Source organism: Pleurodeles waltl, chromosome 7, assembly GCF_031143425.1.
Source record: "Pleurodeles waltl isolate 20211129_DDA chromosome 7, aPleWal1.hap1.20221129, whole genome shotgun sequence".
Taxonomy (NCBI): Eukaryota; Metazoa; Chordata; class Amphibia; order Caudata; family Salamandridae; genus Pleurodeles; species Pleurodeles waltl.
This window is the reverse complement of record NC_090446.1, coordinates 575902564-575919079: the sequence shown is the minus strand read 5'-3', so window position 1 is coordinate 575919079 and position 16516 is coordinate 575902564. Positions and strand designations below refer to the sequence as shown.

The window sequence follows — 16516 nt, the reverse complement described above, 5'->3', positions numbered from 1 at the left end:
CAACAACAACAGGGACCTGGGGGCAGTGGGAGCGGGCACACCGGCCAGGGGACAGAGGCCGGGGGAAACCGGGCAGCTCGGAGGGCTGCTGTGCGACAGGGGGGGGAGGAGAGGCCCAGGGAACCCACTCTCCAAGAGGCCCTCACCACCATCATGGCAGCCTACCACCACTCCCAAGAAACGATGGCGACGGTACTGGCCAGGTTCACTGAGATCCAGGCACAGCAGGAAGAACGCTACATGGGGTTCAGGGAGGAGCTGAGAATCATCGGGACCGCAATGGGGACCATCGTCCTGGCCCTCCACAGGATAGAGGACGCGTTGCGGGACCATGGTGCACCACACAGGGCCCCTGTCACTAGGCCGGACCAGGAACAGCCTACCACCTCCGCCGGCGCTAGTGGACAGGAGGTCCCAACACCTCGACAGCCCCCCAGAACCCCACCTCCTGCTGAAGAACAACCACCCCGTAAGAGGAGCCTGAAACCAAAGAAAAAGACAGAGTAGGATGTCAAGACCCCCGCCAGCAGGACATACCCCCTGAACTCTTCCCACTGTCCCACATTGCCACCCTGTCCAACCATGAACTGCCTATGCTCCATCCTTCCCCAGGCAAAAGAACAATGCACCTGTGAGACTGAGAACCGGACTCTGCCATGGATATTCCTCCACCCCCACCCATCACCCTTAGAATCACATGTACCGATATCTAGCACTGTAAATAAATCACATTTTGCACAATAATCTGTTTTGAGTCATGCTGTCTTATTAACAAATGTATTACATATTACTGTTCAATTTCTGTTCTGTCAATTAGTCATAACAACATACCAATGTCAATACGCTGTATTTCATGGGCGAACCAAGCAGAAGTCAGGTACTGAGTCAGACAGCACTGAGAAGGGAAGGGAAAGGCAAAAATTACTGAAAAACATCTGTGGGGAACTACATAAAGTACAGATGCAGGAGGCTAGAAGCAATTGGGAAATGGCGTGGGTGATTCTTACCTGGGTGTCACTGGAAATACTGTTGTATCACTCTATCCCTATTGTCTGTGTCGTCCTCTGAGTCTTCCTCCTCTTCACTCTCCACAGGCTCCACGGCTTCTACAACACCACCATCTGGACCATCCTCCTGCAGGAAAGGCACCTGGCGTCGCAAAGCCAGGTTGTGAAGCATACAGCAGGCCACGATGATATGGCACACCTTCTTTGGTGAGTACATTAGGGATCCACCAGTCATATGCAGGCACCTAAACCTGGCCTTCAGGAGGCCAAAGGTTCGCTCAATCACCCTCCTAGTACGGCCATGGGCCTCATTGTAGCGTTCCTCTGCCCTTGTCCGGGGATTCCTTACTGGGGTCAGTAGCCACCGCAGGTTGGGGTAACCAGAGTCACCTATTAGCCACACACGTTGTCTCTGTAGCTGCTCCATCACATAGGGGATGCTGCTATTTCGCATCACATACGCGTCATGCACTGACCCTGGGAACTTGGCATTTACATGGGAGATGTACTGGTCAGCCAAACAGACCACCTGGACATTCATCGAATGATAATTTTTTCTGTTTCGGAACACCTGCTCATCGTCTTTTGGGGGTACCAAAGCCACATGGGTCCCATCAATGGCACCAATGATGTTGGGGATGTGTCCAAGGGCATAGAAATCACCCTTCACTGTAGGCAAGTCACCCTCCTCGGGGAAAATGATGTAGCTCCGCATGAGTTTCATCAGGGCAGACAACACTCTGCTCAAAATCTTAGAAAACATAGGCTGAGACATTCCAGATGACATGGCCACTGTGGTCTGGAATGACCCACTGGCCAAAAAATGGAGGACTGACAAAACCTGCACCAGAGGGGGAATCCCTGTGGGTTGGCGGATGGGGGACATCAGGGCTGGCTCCAGCTGGGCACACAGTTCATGGATAGTGGCACGGTCAAGTCTGTTTCGAAGTATTATATGGCGTTCTTCCATTGTCGACAGGTCCACCAGCGGTCGGTACACGCGAGGATTCCTCCTTCTCCTCGCAAGTCCCAGCGGACGGTGCCTAGGAAGGACAACATGGAGCACAGAGTCAGCCAAAACACAGGTACGTACAGACAGCTTGCACAGTTAAAGAATGGCAATGGGTTGAAAGGCGTGTATGTGTGGCAATGCAAGGCCTAGGTCTGTGTGTCGCAGTCAAAATTAAGCCATGTGGGCCCTTGAAATGGCGGCTGCCTGACCTGTGAAGTGGGACAATGGGATGTGAGGTCAATGCGCTGGCGGGGCACACCGTGGCGGTAGGCGGTCGCAGACCGCGGCGCAAAGCCGCATTGGTTAACATTGAAGCCTATGGGTTTCAGGAGCCAATGACGAAGTGCGCCGGCGGTCGCGGTACGCACCGCCGCGGTACGCACCGCCGCTGGCGTGACCGCCATTTTCTATCTGCTTAATCACTCGAGACCTGACCATCCACAGGAGAGGACCTATACTGCAAGTGCTGCTGTGACCTCGGTCTGGAAGATACAATGGCTGCTGCGCCTGGGGAAAGGGCCCCTGCCTTCACGTCTGAAGAGTTGGAGAAGCTCGTGGATGGGGTCCTCCCCCAGTATGCGCTACTCTACGGTCCTCCAGACCAACAAGTGAGTACACCGGGTGCTAATGGAATGGGCTATGCCTGTGTGGATTGGGGTGGATGTAAGTTGGTGGGGTGGGGGGCGAATGAGGAGTGCAACGCCCGACAGATGAGAGCATGTGCCATATGGCAAAGTGGGTGGGTGGGGGCCAATTACATCTAACATGCAGGTCATTGATGATTTCCTCCTTTCCACCCTGTACATGTCTAATAGGTCAGCGCCCATCAGAAGATCGAGATTTGGCGTGCCATCGCCAAGGAAGTCCGGACCTTGAGGGTCCACAACAGACGGGGCACCCACTGCCGCAAGAGGTGGGAGGACATCCGCCGCGGAACAAGGAAGACCGCAGAAACACTGCTGGGGATGGCCTCCCAACCTAGGAGGGGTGCCAGTCGCACCATGACCCCCCTGATGTCCCGGATCCTGGCTGTGGCCTACCCTGAATTGGATGGGCGCTTTAAGACATCACAGCAGACACAAGGGGGTGAGTATCAGCACATTCTCCTATCTTTCTGCGCAGTGGAGGCGTCTGGGTGGGGGAGGAGGGCTGTGGGTGACATTAGGCCAGGGCGCTTTCTGTAGTGTAGTCCTCTCCCTTAGGCATGGCCCTGTGCCCCCGGCCCCCACCTCTGTAGGGTGACAAGTACAGCCATTGAAGGTCCAGCATCTCCCATGTGCGCGTTTGACGTCTCTTGGCCTGTTGTCTTAGTCAGTAGTACTGAGTAGTGTACCCCGAATGCGCGGCTTAGTGCATTAGGCACCTGTGTCTGTCCTCTCCGCCAACGGTGTTGACATTGCATGCACTCAACCTGGTCTTCTTTTTTCTCCCCCCACCCTTTCTCTTCATCTTCTTGTGCATGTGTGCATTAGCATCATCAGGCGGAGGAGATATGGCATCGGAGCACGAGGGAGCTGCAGGACACAAGGCCCCGGTGGGCCCAGGAACAGACACCGAGGGCACCAGTGATCCGGAGGACGAGGGGAGCACCACGACGGGGACCGCTGGTGAGAGCAGCGAAAGCTACACGTCCTCGGATGGGAGCTCCCTAGGGGTGGCGGCAACATCCGTGCCCCCCGCCTCTACAGGTACAGCCGCCACCCAGCGCACCAGCCCCGCCCTCCCAGCAGCCCCTCAGTCTTCGCTCCGTGCCGGTTCGCCCAGGAAGGCGCGCGTCTCCTTCGCCCCAGGCACCTCAGCCCCTGCCCCTGTTGCCCCTGCTGCCCTCAGTGCGGAGCTCATTGACCTGGTAAGGACGCTCATTGTTGGGCAGACGACCCTTTTGAATGCCATCCAGGGTGTGCAGAGGGAGGTGCAACAGAGCAATGCGTACCTGGAGGGCATTCATTCGGGTCAGGCTGCCCATCAACGAGCGTTCACTGCTCTGGCCTCAGCACTGACGGCAGCCATTGTCCCTGTTTCCAGCCTCCCTCTTCTGACTGCCTCCAGCCTGCCTCTGTCTCCTGTTCCTCAGCCTATCCCATCCACACCATCAGACCAGCCTGCACACACCTCAACACCCAAGAGCAGCTCATCCAAACACAAGCACCACAGATCCCGCAAACACTCACCCGAGCAACACCCAGATGCAGACATGCCAACAGCCACTGCCACCCCTGTGTCCCCCTCCTCCTCGTCTCCCTCCTCCCTCCCTGTGACGTCTACACTCACACCTGCATGCACCCCAACATCAGCCAGTGCTTCCATCACCACCTCACCCTCCAGTACAGTCCACACTCGTGCAGTCACCACCCCCACTGCCATGTACACGTCCCCTGTGTCCTCTCCCACTGTGTCTGTCACCCCCTCTTCCAAGACACACAAACGCAGGCAGCCACCCACCCAACAGCCATCCACCTCACGACAGCCTACAGCACCAGCACCTTCACCCAATGACAGCACACCTAACTCTCCTACAACCACCTCCTCTACCTCCACTTCCATCTCCACTTCTCCTACCCTTTACCTTGGCCCTAAAAAACTTTTCCTGGCTAACCTTAACCTCTTTCCCCCCGATGACCTCCCCCATCCATCTTCAAAGAGTCCCAAGAGCACCGCAGCCACCACCAGCCCAGCTTCGGGTGTCACTGTTGTGCCTGGGTTCTGGAGCCCACCCTTTGCCAGCAGTGACACATCGAGCTGCAGCAAGGACACGTCCAGCCCCCCCCCGGCAAGAGGACCCGCAAAACCAAGGACCGCCGTGCGAGGACCGACAGGGCTGCCCCCAAGGAGCAATGTGCGGCCACTTCACCACCCACACCATCTGGGGGAGGCAAGGGCCCGAGAGCCCCATCAAAGGAGCGGAAGGGCAGCAGGAGCGCGGAGAAGGTGGACCCCACATGCCACATCCCAGCTGGGAAGGAGGACACTAAGGAGGCCAGGAGTCCGTCCCCGAAGGGTCCAGAAACGTCACGGTCCGAGGGCGACTGAGCAGGGAGTCGAGGCCAGGTCTGGCTCCCTTGACCTGCTGGATGAGCACTGCTGAACAGGGCCCCGCCGTGGAGATAGGCACCGCTGAACAGGGCCCGCGGTGGAGAAGAGCACCGCTGAACAGGGCCCCGCCGTGGAGATAGGCACCGCTGAACAGGGCCCCGCCGTGGAGATGAGCACCGCTGAACAGGGCCCCGCCGTGGAGATAGGCACCGCTGAACAGGGCCCGCGGTGGAGAAGAGCACCGCTGAACAGGGCCCCGCCGTGGAGATAGGCACCGCTGAACAGGGCCCGCGGTGGAGAAGAGCACCGCTGAACAGGGCCCCGCCGTGGAGATAGGCACCGCTGAACAGGGCCCGCGGTGGAGAAGAGCACCGCTGAACAGGGCCCCGCCGTGGAGATAGGCACCGCTGAACAGGGCCCGCGGTGGAGAAGAGCACCGCTGAACAGGGCCCCGCCGTGGAGATAGGCACCGCTGAACAGGGCCCGCGGTGGAGAAGAGCACCGCTGAACAGGGCCCCGCCGTCTCAAGCACCGCTCCGCTGGGCCCTTCTTCTCAAGCACCGCTCCGCTGGGCCCTTCTTCTCAAGCACCGCTCCGCTGGGCCCCGCCGTCTCAAGCACCGCTCCGCTGGGCCCCGCCGTCTCAAGCACCGCTCCGCTGGGCCCCGCCGTCTCAAGCACCGCTCCGCTGGGTCCTTCTTCTCAAGCACCGCTCCGCTGGGCCCCGCCGTCTCAAGCACCGCTCCGCTGGGCCCCGCCGTCTCAAGCACCGCTCCGCTGGGCACTTCTTCTCAAGCACCGCTCCGCTGGGCCCTTCTTCTCAAGCACCGCTCCGCTGGGCCCCGCCGTCTCAAGCACCGCTCCACTGGGCCCTTCTTCTCAAGCACCGCTCCGCTGGGCCCCGCCGTCTCAAGCACCGCTCCGCTGGGCCCTTCTTCTCAAGCACCGCTCCGCTGGGCACCGCCGTCGCAAGCACCGTTTATGGTTCACTGTGCCCACCATGCCTCCTCCTTGACCAGTGGAGACTGTCATCCACCTGATGGACTGTGGCTTTGCACTCCCCAGGATGGCCCAGTGGGCAGCCCACCCACTGTAGAGACATTGAGAGACTGTGGCTTTGCACTCCCCAGGATGGCCCAGTGGGCAGCCCACCCACTGTAGAGACATTGAGAGACTGTGGCTTTGCACTCCCCAGGATGGCCCAGTGGGCAGCCCACCCACTGTAGAGACATTGAGAGACTGTGGCTTTGCACTCCCCAGGATGGCCCAGTGGGCATGGTGGCTCCTCGTGGATCTGGCGTCGTGGACTCATGTGGCTGTGGTGCCCCCCCCTTCCCTTCCCCCTGAGGTGCCTGTAGTTTTTACATCTGATGCCCCTGCAGTGTTCTCTCCAAAGGACTCAGGTCTCCTGTGTGGGCTTTGCCCTTGTTTCTCAAGACTTTGGCCCACGGACATGCTGAAATCGTAGGTTGTGCAGGACTTGGTACTTCAGTTATACACTGATGTGTGTGTCATTAGTTTTGTTGTGGATATCTTTCATGGTTGTACGCTAATTTTCTGGAGCTTTTTGGTACATAAATATTTATTCAAAATATGATTATGTCCTAGCATTTTTCAGGGGTGTTTGGGTGGTGTCACTGTGACTTGGTGCGCTGCATTGGTGAGTACATAGTTGGGGGGGGGGGGTCGCATATGTGTGTGGCTGTAACCTTTCGTCCTCCCCCTCCCGTGTGTCGTAGGTGCAGTACTCACCGTTGTCGTCTGCGCCGGACTTCGTACTCGTGGTAGATGAGAAGGTAGACGAGAGCAGGTAGGATGTTTAATTCGGGTTCCATGCTGTCCTCCTTCCTCCTGGAGTGCGTAGTGGTGAGCGTTTTCCCGTCCGTAGTCTGTTTCCGCCATGTTTTTATCGGCGGTGCTCCCGCCCCGGAAAAGGTGGCGGATTGGTGAGTTGGAATAGTGTGGGCGGTACATTGTCTGCCGCCTGTCTGTTGGCGGTGACCGCCGCGCTGTTTGTTTGTACCGCCGTGGCGGTCGGAGTGTTAAGGTGGCTGTCTGTGTTGGCGGTTCCCGCCAGGCTCAGAATCCCATTTTTTTTACCGCCAGCCTGTTGGCGGGTTGGCCGCTGCTTTAACACCGACCGCCAGGGTTAGAATCACCCCCTAAGTCTCCATATCAATTGTCTAGAGCTCCAAGCAGGCTCTTTTGCCATTAAAAGTCTTTCTCCCCAGAAAACTGACTGCTGCATTCTTTTGAGAATGGACAACATTTCAGCAGTTCGATATGTCAACAAACTGGGGGGGATGAGGCCCAGGATTCTAGCAGAGATTGCCAAGGATTTCTGGCACTATTGTCTGAACCATCAACTTGTTGTATTAGCAGAATACCTCCCAGGAACCCAGAACTCTGTTGCAGACTGGAACTCCAGATAGCTAGCGGATTCCAGCGATTGGAAACTGATTTTTCAACATATAATCAAGGAATGGGGACCATGCGAAATAGATCTATTTGCATCTCAGCTCAATGCTCAGATAATGAAATTCTTCAGCTGGTGCCCGGACCCTCTAGCTCTAGCGACAGATGTTTTCCTGCAGGACTGGTCCCTCTTTCAGGGTTATGCCTTTCCCCATTTCTATTAATTCCCAGGGTCCTGTCTCAGGTTCGGAGACAGAAAACAGACCTCATTCTGGTGACACCTTTTTGGAGGTCTCAACCATGGTTCCCCATTGCTCTTCAGCTGGCATGTGCTCGCCCGTAGCTCATTCTTCCTTGTCTGAATCTTCTATTGAGTCTGGAAGGCCTCCAGCATCCAATGATACTATCAGGGAAGTTGACTTTGATGGCATGGATGGTTTCAGGTCGAGATGGAATTCCACAGGCCTTTCGCGACAAGCTGCGCATTTCATTAAACAAGCTTGGGCATCTGGCACCCACAAAAGATATGCTTCAGCATGGCGCAGATGGAATGGTTGGTGCATTGGAAGGGATATCAATCCCATGGAGTCGAACATTGAACTGATTGTTAATTTTCTTGCTGAAATGGCATCTTCAGGTTTAGCTTATAGGACTATTAATAACTTTAGGTCAGCCATTTCTGCTGGTCATAGTCATATTGATGGCAAACCAGTACGTGAACATCCATTGATATGTAAACTTTTGAGGGGTATTCAATTAGCCAACCCTCCTCAAACCAGATACTCGGTCTTGTGGGATTTAAATATTATCTTAACATTTTTAGATGCCTGGCCGACTAATAAGTATTTATCTCGTAAACAGCTTTCAGCAAAATTAACTATGTTGTTATGTCTGATTTCATGTAAAAGAGTTTCAGACGTCAAGGCCTTAGACTTATTGGGAAGAGTTTACTCTCCTGAAGGTGTTGCTTTTAGTATTTCCAGAAGAACAAAGACCAATTGCAGGTCAGTAACTTATCCAAGGTATCCTGAGAACTCTAAACTTTGTGTAGTACAATGCTTAAAAGATTATGAGATGGTTACCGAAGAATTTAGGCAGGCTGCAGCTGGACAGTTATTGATTTCTTTACAGAAACCATTTAAGCCAGTTTCCTCTGCCACTCTTTCAAGATGGATAAGATGGTTGATGGGAGAAGCAGGTATAAATACCAGTCTTTTTGGAGCACATTCAGTTAGAGGAGCCATGGCCTCTAAAACATATGCCTTGGGTTCTAGATTAGAGGACATCATGAAGGCAGCAGACTGGTCATCTGACATAGAATAAAACATTTTCTAGCTTACGTGTCAAGAATTTTCAATTCTATTAAGGGCACGGAGGCGAGGATTATCCCTCCCTTAAAAGCACAGTTGTGTTATATTTTCTAATATATGTATATATCATTGATTTTGGATTGTTTTATTATGCCCTCCCTTGCTAAATTGTTGGGTAATGTAAAAAAATTTAATGGCTGTATTAACTCCATGAGATATTACCTTGTGTTATTTTATTATTTTAGGCTCCGACCAGAAAAACACCTGGAAATTCTATCCTGGTGGATTTCGTAGTGGCAACTCTTACTTACGTCTACTCTTGAGTAGTTTGTTCCAAGTTCCAGCTCCGGTTGAGCTCTTCGACTGTATTTGGCCTGATTGGGAATTCAATGGTTCTTCATCTATGTAAGAAGTTTTCGTTTCTGAAATGTATGGATTATCTGACTTCACAAAGAAAGAGGAAGTGACATTTGGGGTCATGCCTTATATGGACAGAGGTCGTGGTTGGTGATTGGGGCATGTGATATGGCATTAATGGCATCATGGGATGTGTAGTTTTTTGTTTACTGTTTATTGATTGGCTACTATTTTTGGTCAGTAAAGAAAGAGATAGCATAATCCTCGCATCCGTGTCCTCAATAGAATTGAAAATTCTTGACGCGTAAGCTAGAAATTTTTTTATCCACATGTCCAAAACCCAGAGGTTACGAAAGCCCTGCCCCAGCAACACAAAGTGCTACAAACACACGAAGCACCGAACACCACTCTATAGGAGTCCAGCATGCAACAACAAACAACACTAGACAATACACAGGCTTACCACTCAGCAATACACAGCCCCAGCATCAGGCAGTACTCAGGCTTACTACAGAGCAATACACAGGCTTACCACCAAGCAATACATACATCAGCACCAGGAAATACGCAGGCTTACCACCAGGAAATATGCAACCCCAGCACTGGGAAATACACAGGCTTACCACCGGGCAATACACATTCCCAGCACCTGGAAATACACATCCTTATCGCGAGCAGTACACAATTGAGCACCAGGAAATACACAGGTTTATTGACAAGCAAAATACACCCTAGCATCAGGTAAAACACACCACCACACATGGACATACACATCTTAACCACCATGCAATTCACAGCTGCAGCACCAGAAAAAACACAGGGTTACCACCAAGCAATTCACAGACTGAGCACCGGGCAATAAACAGGCTTGCCACCGAGCAATGCACAGTTCAGCGCTTGGCAATCCACAGGAGTACCGCCGAGCAAATCACAGCCTCCACACCAGAAAATACATAGGCGTAGCACCGAGCAAACACAACCCCAGCACTTGGAAATACCTAGGCTTGGCACCGAGCAATACACAGACCGAACACTGGAAATACACACCCTCACCACCAAGCAATACACAGTCGCAGCATCAGAAAATACACAGGGTTACCAACAAGCTATTCACAGACCAAGCACCGGGATATAAACAAGCTTACCATAAGGCATTACACAATGCCAGCACCAGACCATACATAGACTTATCACTGAGCAACAATACACAACTCTGGCACCTGGATATACGCAGGCTTACCACCGAGCAATGCACAGCTCAATGCCTGGCAATACACAGGTGTACCTCCAAACAAATCACAGCCTCAGCAACGGGCATTACGCTGCATCACCCAGAGCAATATTCAACCCTACCACTAAATAATTCGCAGCATCAGTATCAGGAATACATAGGTTTACACCATCCAATACACACTGCCAGCACCTGGAAAAACACAAGGTTACCACCAACCAGTACACACTCGCAGCACCTGGAAATACACAGGCTTACCATTAAACGGTGCACAGACCCAAGCACAGGGAAATACACATCCTTACCACCAAGCAATACACAGTTGCAGCATCAGAAAATACACAGGACCAGCACAGGGGACTACACAGGGTTACCACCAACCACTACACAGCCCCAGCACCGAACAATAAACAAGTCCAGCAATCAGGGGCGGCTAGTGCCATTTGAAAATGGTGGGGCGTCAAAGTTGTGGATGAGAGTTAAGTCACAAGCGAGAAAAGAGAGCGAGCCCGATGGATGAAATGGGGGTTTAAGAGGCTTCTCCCCCAATAAAATGTTGAAAAAAGGAGAAGCAAATGGTAAATTTTAGAGGAAATTTGAGAAAGCAACAGGCACTCACCATTACACGTTTCCTTTTCTAAGAATTGCCCAGGCATTAATGCATCTGCTATGAATAACCCCTACCAACAGAGAGGAGCACGGCGCACCAGTCACAGAACAAAAGTCTGCCTACAGTCAGATTACAATACATTACTGTTAGACCTGGCAGCTTTTTGGCGTGTTTCCCCTGTCTTTTTGCCTTCTGACCTCCTGGTTTTGGACTCTGTTTTTGCTGGTTTACTGTCTCTGCGCACTTCACCACTGCTAATCAGTGCTAAAGCGCAAGTGCTCCCCATATAAATTGTACTGTGGACTGGTTTATCCATAATTGGCATATTTGACTTACTAGTAAGTCCCTAGTAAAGTGCACTAGAGGTGCCCAGGGCCTATAAATCAAATGCTACTAGTTGGCCTGCAGCACTGGTTGTGCCACCCACATAAGTAGCTCTATAATCATGTCTCAGACCTGCCACTGCAGTGTCTGTGTGTGCAGTTTTGACTGTAACATCGACTTGGCAAGTGTACCCACTTGCCAGGTCTAAACCTTCCCTTTTCTTACATGTAAGACACCCCTAAGGTAGGCCCTAGGTAGCCCCCACGCCAGGGTGCAGTGTATGGTTAAGGTAGGACATATAGTAATGTGTTTTATATGTTCTGACAGTGAAATATTGCTAAATTCGTTTTTCACTGTTGCAAGGCCTGTCCCTCTCATAGGTTAACATGGGGGCTACCTTTAAATCTGATTAAAGTATAGATTCCCTTTGGGAGCAGATGGACATGTGGAGTTTGGGGTCTCTGAGCTCACAATTTAAAAATACATCTTTTAGTAAAGTTGATTTAAAGATTGTGCGTTTGAAAATGCCACTTTTAGAAAGTAGGCATTTTCTTGCTTAATCCATTCTGTGACTCTGCCTGTTTGTGGATTCCCTGTCTGGGTCAGTTTGACAGTTGGGCTGTTCACACCTCTCCTCTAGACAGTGACACAAAGGGGGCTGGGGTGTAGCCTGCATATCTTGATTAGCCATCTGTGCTGGAGGGGAGGGGAGGAGTGGTCACTCACACCTGAAAGGACTGTGCCTGCCCTCACACAATGCCGTCTCCGACCCCCTGGTTAGTGTTTGGGGCCTGGCCTGGACAAGGAAGGATCTTTCAAACACTTGAGACTTTGCTTTGGAGTTTGCAAACTTCAAAGGCAAAACTGGGTATAAGAAGCAGACCCAAAACCCCAGACTTTTAGAATCTTTCTGGAATCAAGAGGAACCTCTGCCCAGGAGAAGAGCTGAAGGAGGAGTACTGTCCATTTGCTGTGTTGCTTTGCTGGACTGGCCTGCAGTTGCTGCTTCTGCCTGAAAAGAGTCCAAAGGGTGAACTTTGCTGTGTGTCCTGCTTGAGAAAATTCTCCAAGGGCTTGGAGTAGAGCTTGCCTCCTGTTGGAAGTCTCAGGGACACCAAAGACTTCAGTTTCCTCGACCTGCAGCACTGGTAACTGTGTGTTTTGTGTTGTTCAAGAGGAGAAACCACTGCGACGCCGCCAACGACGCCACTGGCCTGCACCGTAACCTGCTGACGCCACACGGAGTCGCATTGCCCCGCTTCGCACGGCTTCGCACCGCGACCCTGGTCTCACCGACGCTGTCATCGGACTTCACTGAGCCGCTGCTCGCACCGCGACCTGAGGGCCCCGCACTCCGGCGTCACCTGCTCACACCGCTGCCTGGGCATCCCCAACGACGTCGCTCCTGCTGACACCGGCGCCGCTGCCTGCACCGTGGCCTGTGGACACCGCTAGTGAGAAGCACGAAGCACCGTCCCATCCCGTGCCGCAGCCCCGGTCCACCAACGCCAGCACCATCGGCTCCAGTGTCGTCACCAGGCATCCTTGCTTGCACCGTGGCCTGTGGACACCGCTCGTGAGGGTCACGAAGCACTGTCCCATCCCGCACCGCTGGCTTGGGCCTACCCTCGACAGCGATTTCGCAATGACGCCGCCGCTGCCTGCACCATGACCTGTGGACACCGCACATTGCACCGCCCCGCTTCACACCGCAGCCCTGGTCTCACCGACGCTGCTGGACGCCGTCACCTGCACCGTGACCTGTGGGCAACGCACGTCTCATTGTCCCGCTTCGCACCGCAGCCCCGACGCCATCCCCGCCAGCGCACCTGATTTCATCAGCCCAAAGTTCGATCCCCAAAGGTGTGTGACTTCAAGGGCCCGACGACTCCTGCACCGACGCCGGCGACGCCGCTCTCCGGAGCTCACCGCAAGGGTCACGACACCCTGCGAATCCAAGGTACTGTTTGTGGGTCTTCCCGACACCGCAGCTGGCCCGCGACACCAAGGTCAGCCTGAACGTTTGGTTTTGTTGTTCACGACACCGTGATAGCCCCAGGTGGAGTTATCAACTTCAAGGAACTGTATTGTTAAGTACATCTTGCAGCATTCATATTTTTATTAGTGTATGTTGGATTTTTATCGTATTTGGCCTTGTTTTATTTAGATAAATATTGACTATTTTTCTAAAACTGGTGTGGTGTCCTTTTGTAGTGTTTTCACTTATTACTGTGTGTTATGTGCAAATGCTTTAAACATTGCTTCTGAGATAAGCCTGACTGCTCGTGCCAAGCTACCAAGGCGGTGAGCAGGTGATATCTGAGCGGGTATCTCCCTTATCCTGACTAGAGTGAGGGTCCCTACTTGGACAGGGTGCAAACCGACTGCCAACTGGAGACCCCATTTCTAACATTGGTTGTCAGCGGTGAGGATAGGACTTGCATTTGCACTTGACATACAGTGATTGGTGTACAGTACTACCATATCGCAGACCATTACGTGCCACATACTATTTTTTTGGTGTTTGATTTCCTTCTCTTTGACCTATTTTTGATCTTGAGTTCAAGTGAACCCCAACGACATCATGTCTCAATCAAGAGCATCTTCAGTTGCATCCCAGGATTTGGTTTTTGAGGGGGATAGGTTGGAAACCTATTCCATGAAGGAACTGAAGGCAGTTTGTAAAAACCTCAAAGTTCAGGTCAGAGGCCTCACCAAGAAGGAGGAGCTACAGAAGGCGCTGAGGGCCTGGGTAGCAGCCAGAACTGCAAGTGGGCAGTCTGAGGATCCAAATGGAGAGTACTGACACAAATTCTAGGGAAGATGCACTGAGGGTGCAGGAGCTGCCAGGGGGGGGAGTTACCCCCTGTGCCAAGCAGCAGTGGTGGATCAAAAGGACTGACTCCAGAGGAGCTGGAGGACAGGAGAGAAGCCAGGAGGCACCAGATTGAGTTGGAGAGATTAAAAATGGAGGCTCAGAGGGAGCAGCGAGCCATGGAGGAAAGAAAGATGCTTTTGGACCATGAGCTTAAAGTGAAAGAGCTGGTTGTGAGGAGCAGGTCCAGCCAGGATGGTGGCATCAATTCCTCAGTGCAGTCAGACAGAATTATGCACATTCCTAAAAACGTAGGGAGAGAGTACAAGAAGGGAGTGACATACAGAGGTGGTTTCAGGAATATGAGGCGTCCATCCACATAAATGGGGTCTGTGAGAAGAATTGGGGAGCAGGATTGTGGAACCACTTCACAGAGGAGGGGAGGGACACTTTGCTAGCTTTGGGTAAGGGGTACAACCTCACCTACACTGACATGAAGGAGGCCCTTCTCACTCGGTATGGTCTCACTCCTGACAAGTACAGGGATCAGTTTAGGCAGAGTAAGAAAACTGAGTCCCAGACCTGGTGTGTAGATTTGTTTTGTAGAGCACTGGATGGTTGTGTGAAGGGCAGTAATGTGACAGATTTTCAGGGGCTGTACAACTTAATTGCGTGGGAGCACTTGTCTAGTCTGTGTTTTGCAGAGCTGCGCCAGCACTTGACTGATAGCAGGCTGACTGACCCCAGGAAGCTTGCTATGGAGGCGGAACGCTGGGTGAGTACCAGAGTCCACAAAAAGGTATATGGGGAGATTCTGCCAAAGGTGGGCAGGGTTCCCAGCAGCAGAGTGGGGGGGACAAGGGTAAACAAAAGGAGTTTTCCAAAGGGCCCCAATCTAGTAACCCGGGTAAGAAATCCCACCCCCCAGGAGATAAGAAACCATGGGCCTCTGCAGGAAAGCCTGCAGAGGCAGGGCACTGTAAGTGCTTTGCTTGTGACCAGGAGGGTCACATGAAGGGAGATCCCAAGTGTCCCAAGTGGACACCACCAACCAGCAGTGGGCAGACCAAGGGGTTGGCCAGTGTAGTGCTTGGGGAGGAGGTGGTCCCAGAGGGGTGTGGGGATCCCACAGAAATGACCCTTGTCTCACTAAGGGATGGTGAGATGGTCCAGAGAAACCTAATGCCTGATAACACTAAAAAATACAGGCAGTGGGTGACCATCAATGGGCAGAGGGTAGAGGCTCTCAGAGATACTGGAGCCAGTGTGACCATGGTCCGGTGTCACCTGGTGTCTGAAGAGCACATAGTCCCTGGTGTATTCCACCAAGTAGTTGCAGTGGACAGCTCAGAGCTCCAATGTAAGGTGGCGCAGGTTCCCTTTGAGTGGGGAGGGGTCTCAGGTTCCTTGAGGGTAACTGTGAGTCCCACCATGCCAGTTGCCTGTCTGCTGGGCAACGACCTGGAGACTTCCGCCTGGAAGGAGGTGGACCTCAGGTCGCACTTGGGGATGTTGGGGTTGCCAGAGTGGGCATGCTTGACCACTCGGTCCATGGCGGCCAATCAGGGTGATCAGACAGACCTGGAGCCTGAAACAGTGGCACAGGTGACTGCCACGAGAAAGGGCAAGAGGTGTGGGAAACCCACCCCAGACGTTCCCACGGTCCGGGAGGAGGCTGACCTCGAGGGGGAAGCCCCGGCACCTACAGGGGAACAAGTGGCTGAACTAGGAGACCTACCTGAGCTGACCCATTGGCAGCAAGATGGGGGTCCCACCAGGGAGGAGTTCTGCACAGAGCAGAAGGTGTGCCCTACTCTAATGGGTCTTAGGCAGCAGGCCGAAGACCAGGCAGCTGGTGCTGAGCCCAAGGATCACCTGATATACTGGGACAATAATCTCCTGTACAGCGAGCCTAAGGTTGCTGAACCTGGGGCAGCCCGTGTGCTGGTGGTACCCCAGCGCTTCAGAGCCTTCCTACTGGGTTTGGCTCATGATGTGCCTCTGGCAGGACATTTGGGGCAAGGCAAGACCTTTGAAAGGCTTGTCACCCACTTTCATTGGCCCCAGATGAGAAAACATTCTTGTGCATTCTGCAGATACTGTCAGACTTGCCAAGCAAGCGGCAAAAGTGGAGGGAAATGTAAGGCCCCCCTCCAACCCTTTCCTGTCGTGAGCACAACTTTTGAGCGGGTGGGCATTGACATAGTGGAGCCTCTGGACCGCAAGACAGCCCTAGGCAACAGGTTCATCCTGGTCTTGGTGGACCATGCAACCCGGTACCCGGAAGCTATCCCTCTGAGGACAGTGACAGCGCCCGTTGTGGCCAGGGCACTGATGGGGATCTTTACCCGAGTGGGTTTCCCCAAGGAGGTGGCATCTGACTGGGGTACCAACTTTATGTCC

General features: G+C 53.1%; 1 long non-coding RNA gene across 1 annotated transcript in view; it reads left to right on the top strand.

The window, feature by feature from the left end:
- LOC138304387 (uncharacterized) overlaps positions 1-9151 on the top strand; it is a 114742-nt gene extending 105591 nt beyond the window's left edge. The window contains exon 3 of the long non-coding RNA XR_011205559.1: positions 9022-9151. This is a non-coding gene — a long non-coding RNA (uncharacterized lncRNA). The remainder of the gene's footprint in view (positions 1-9021) is intronic.
- Positions 9152-16516: the final 7365 nt, after the last annotated feature.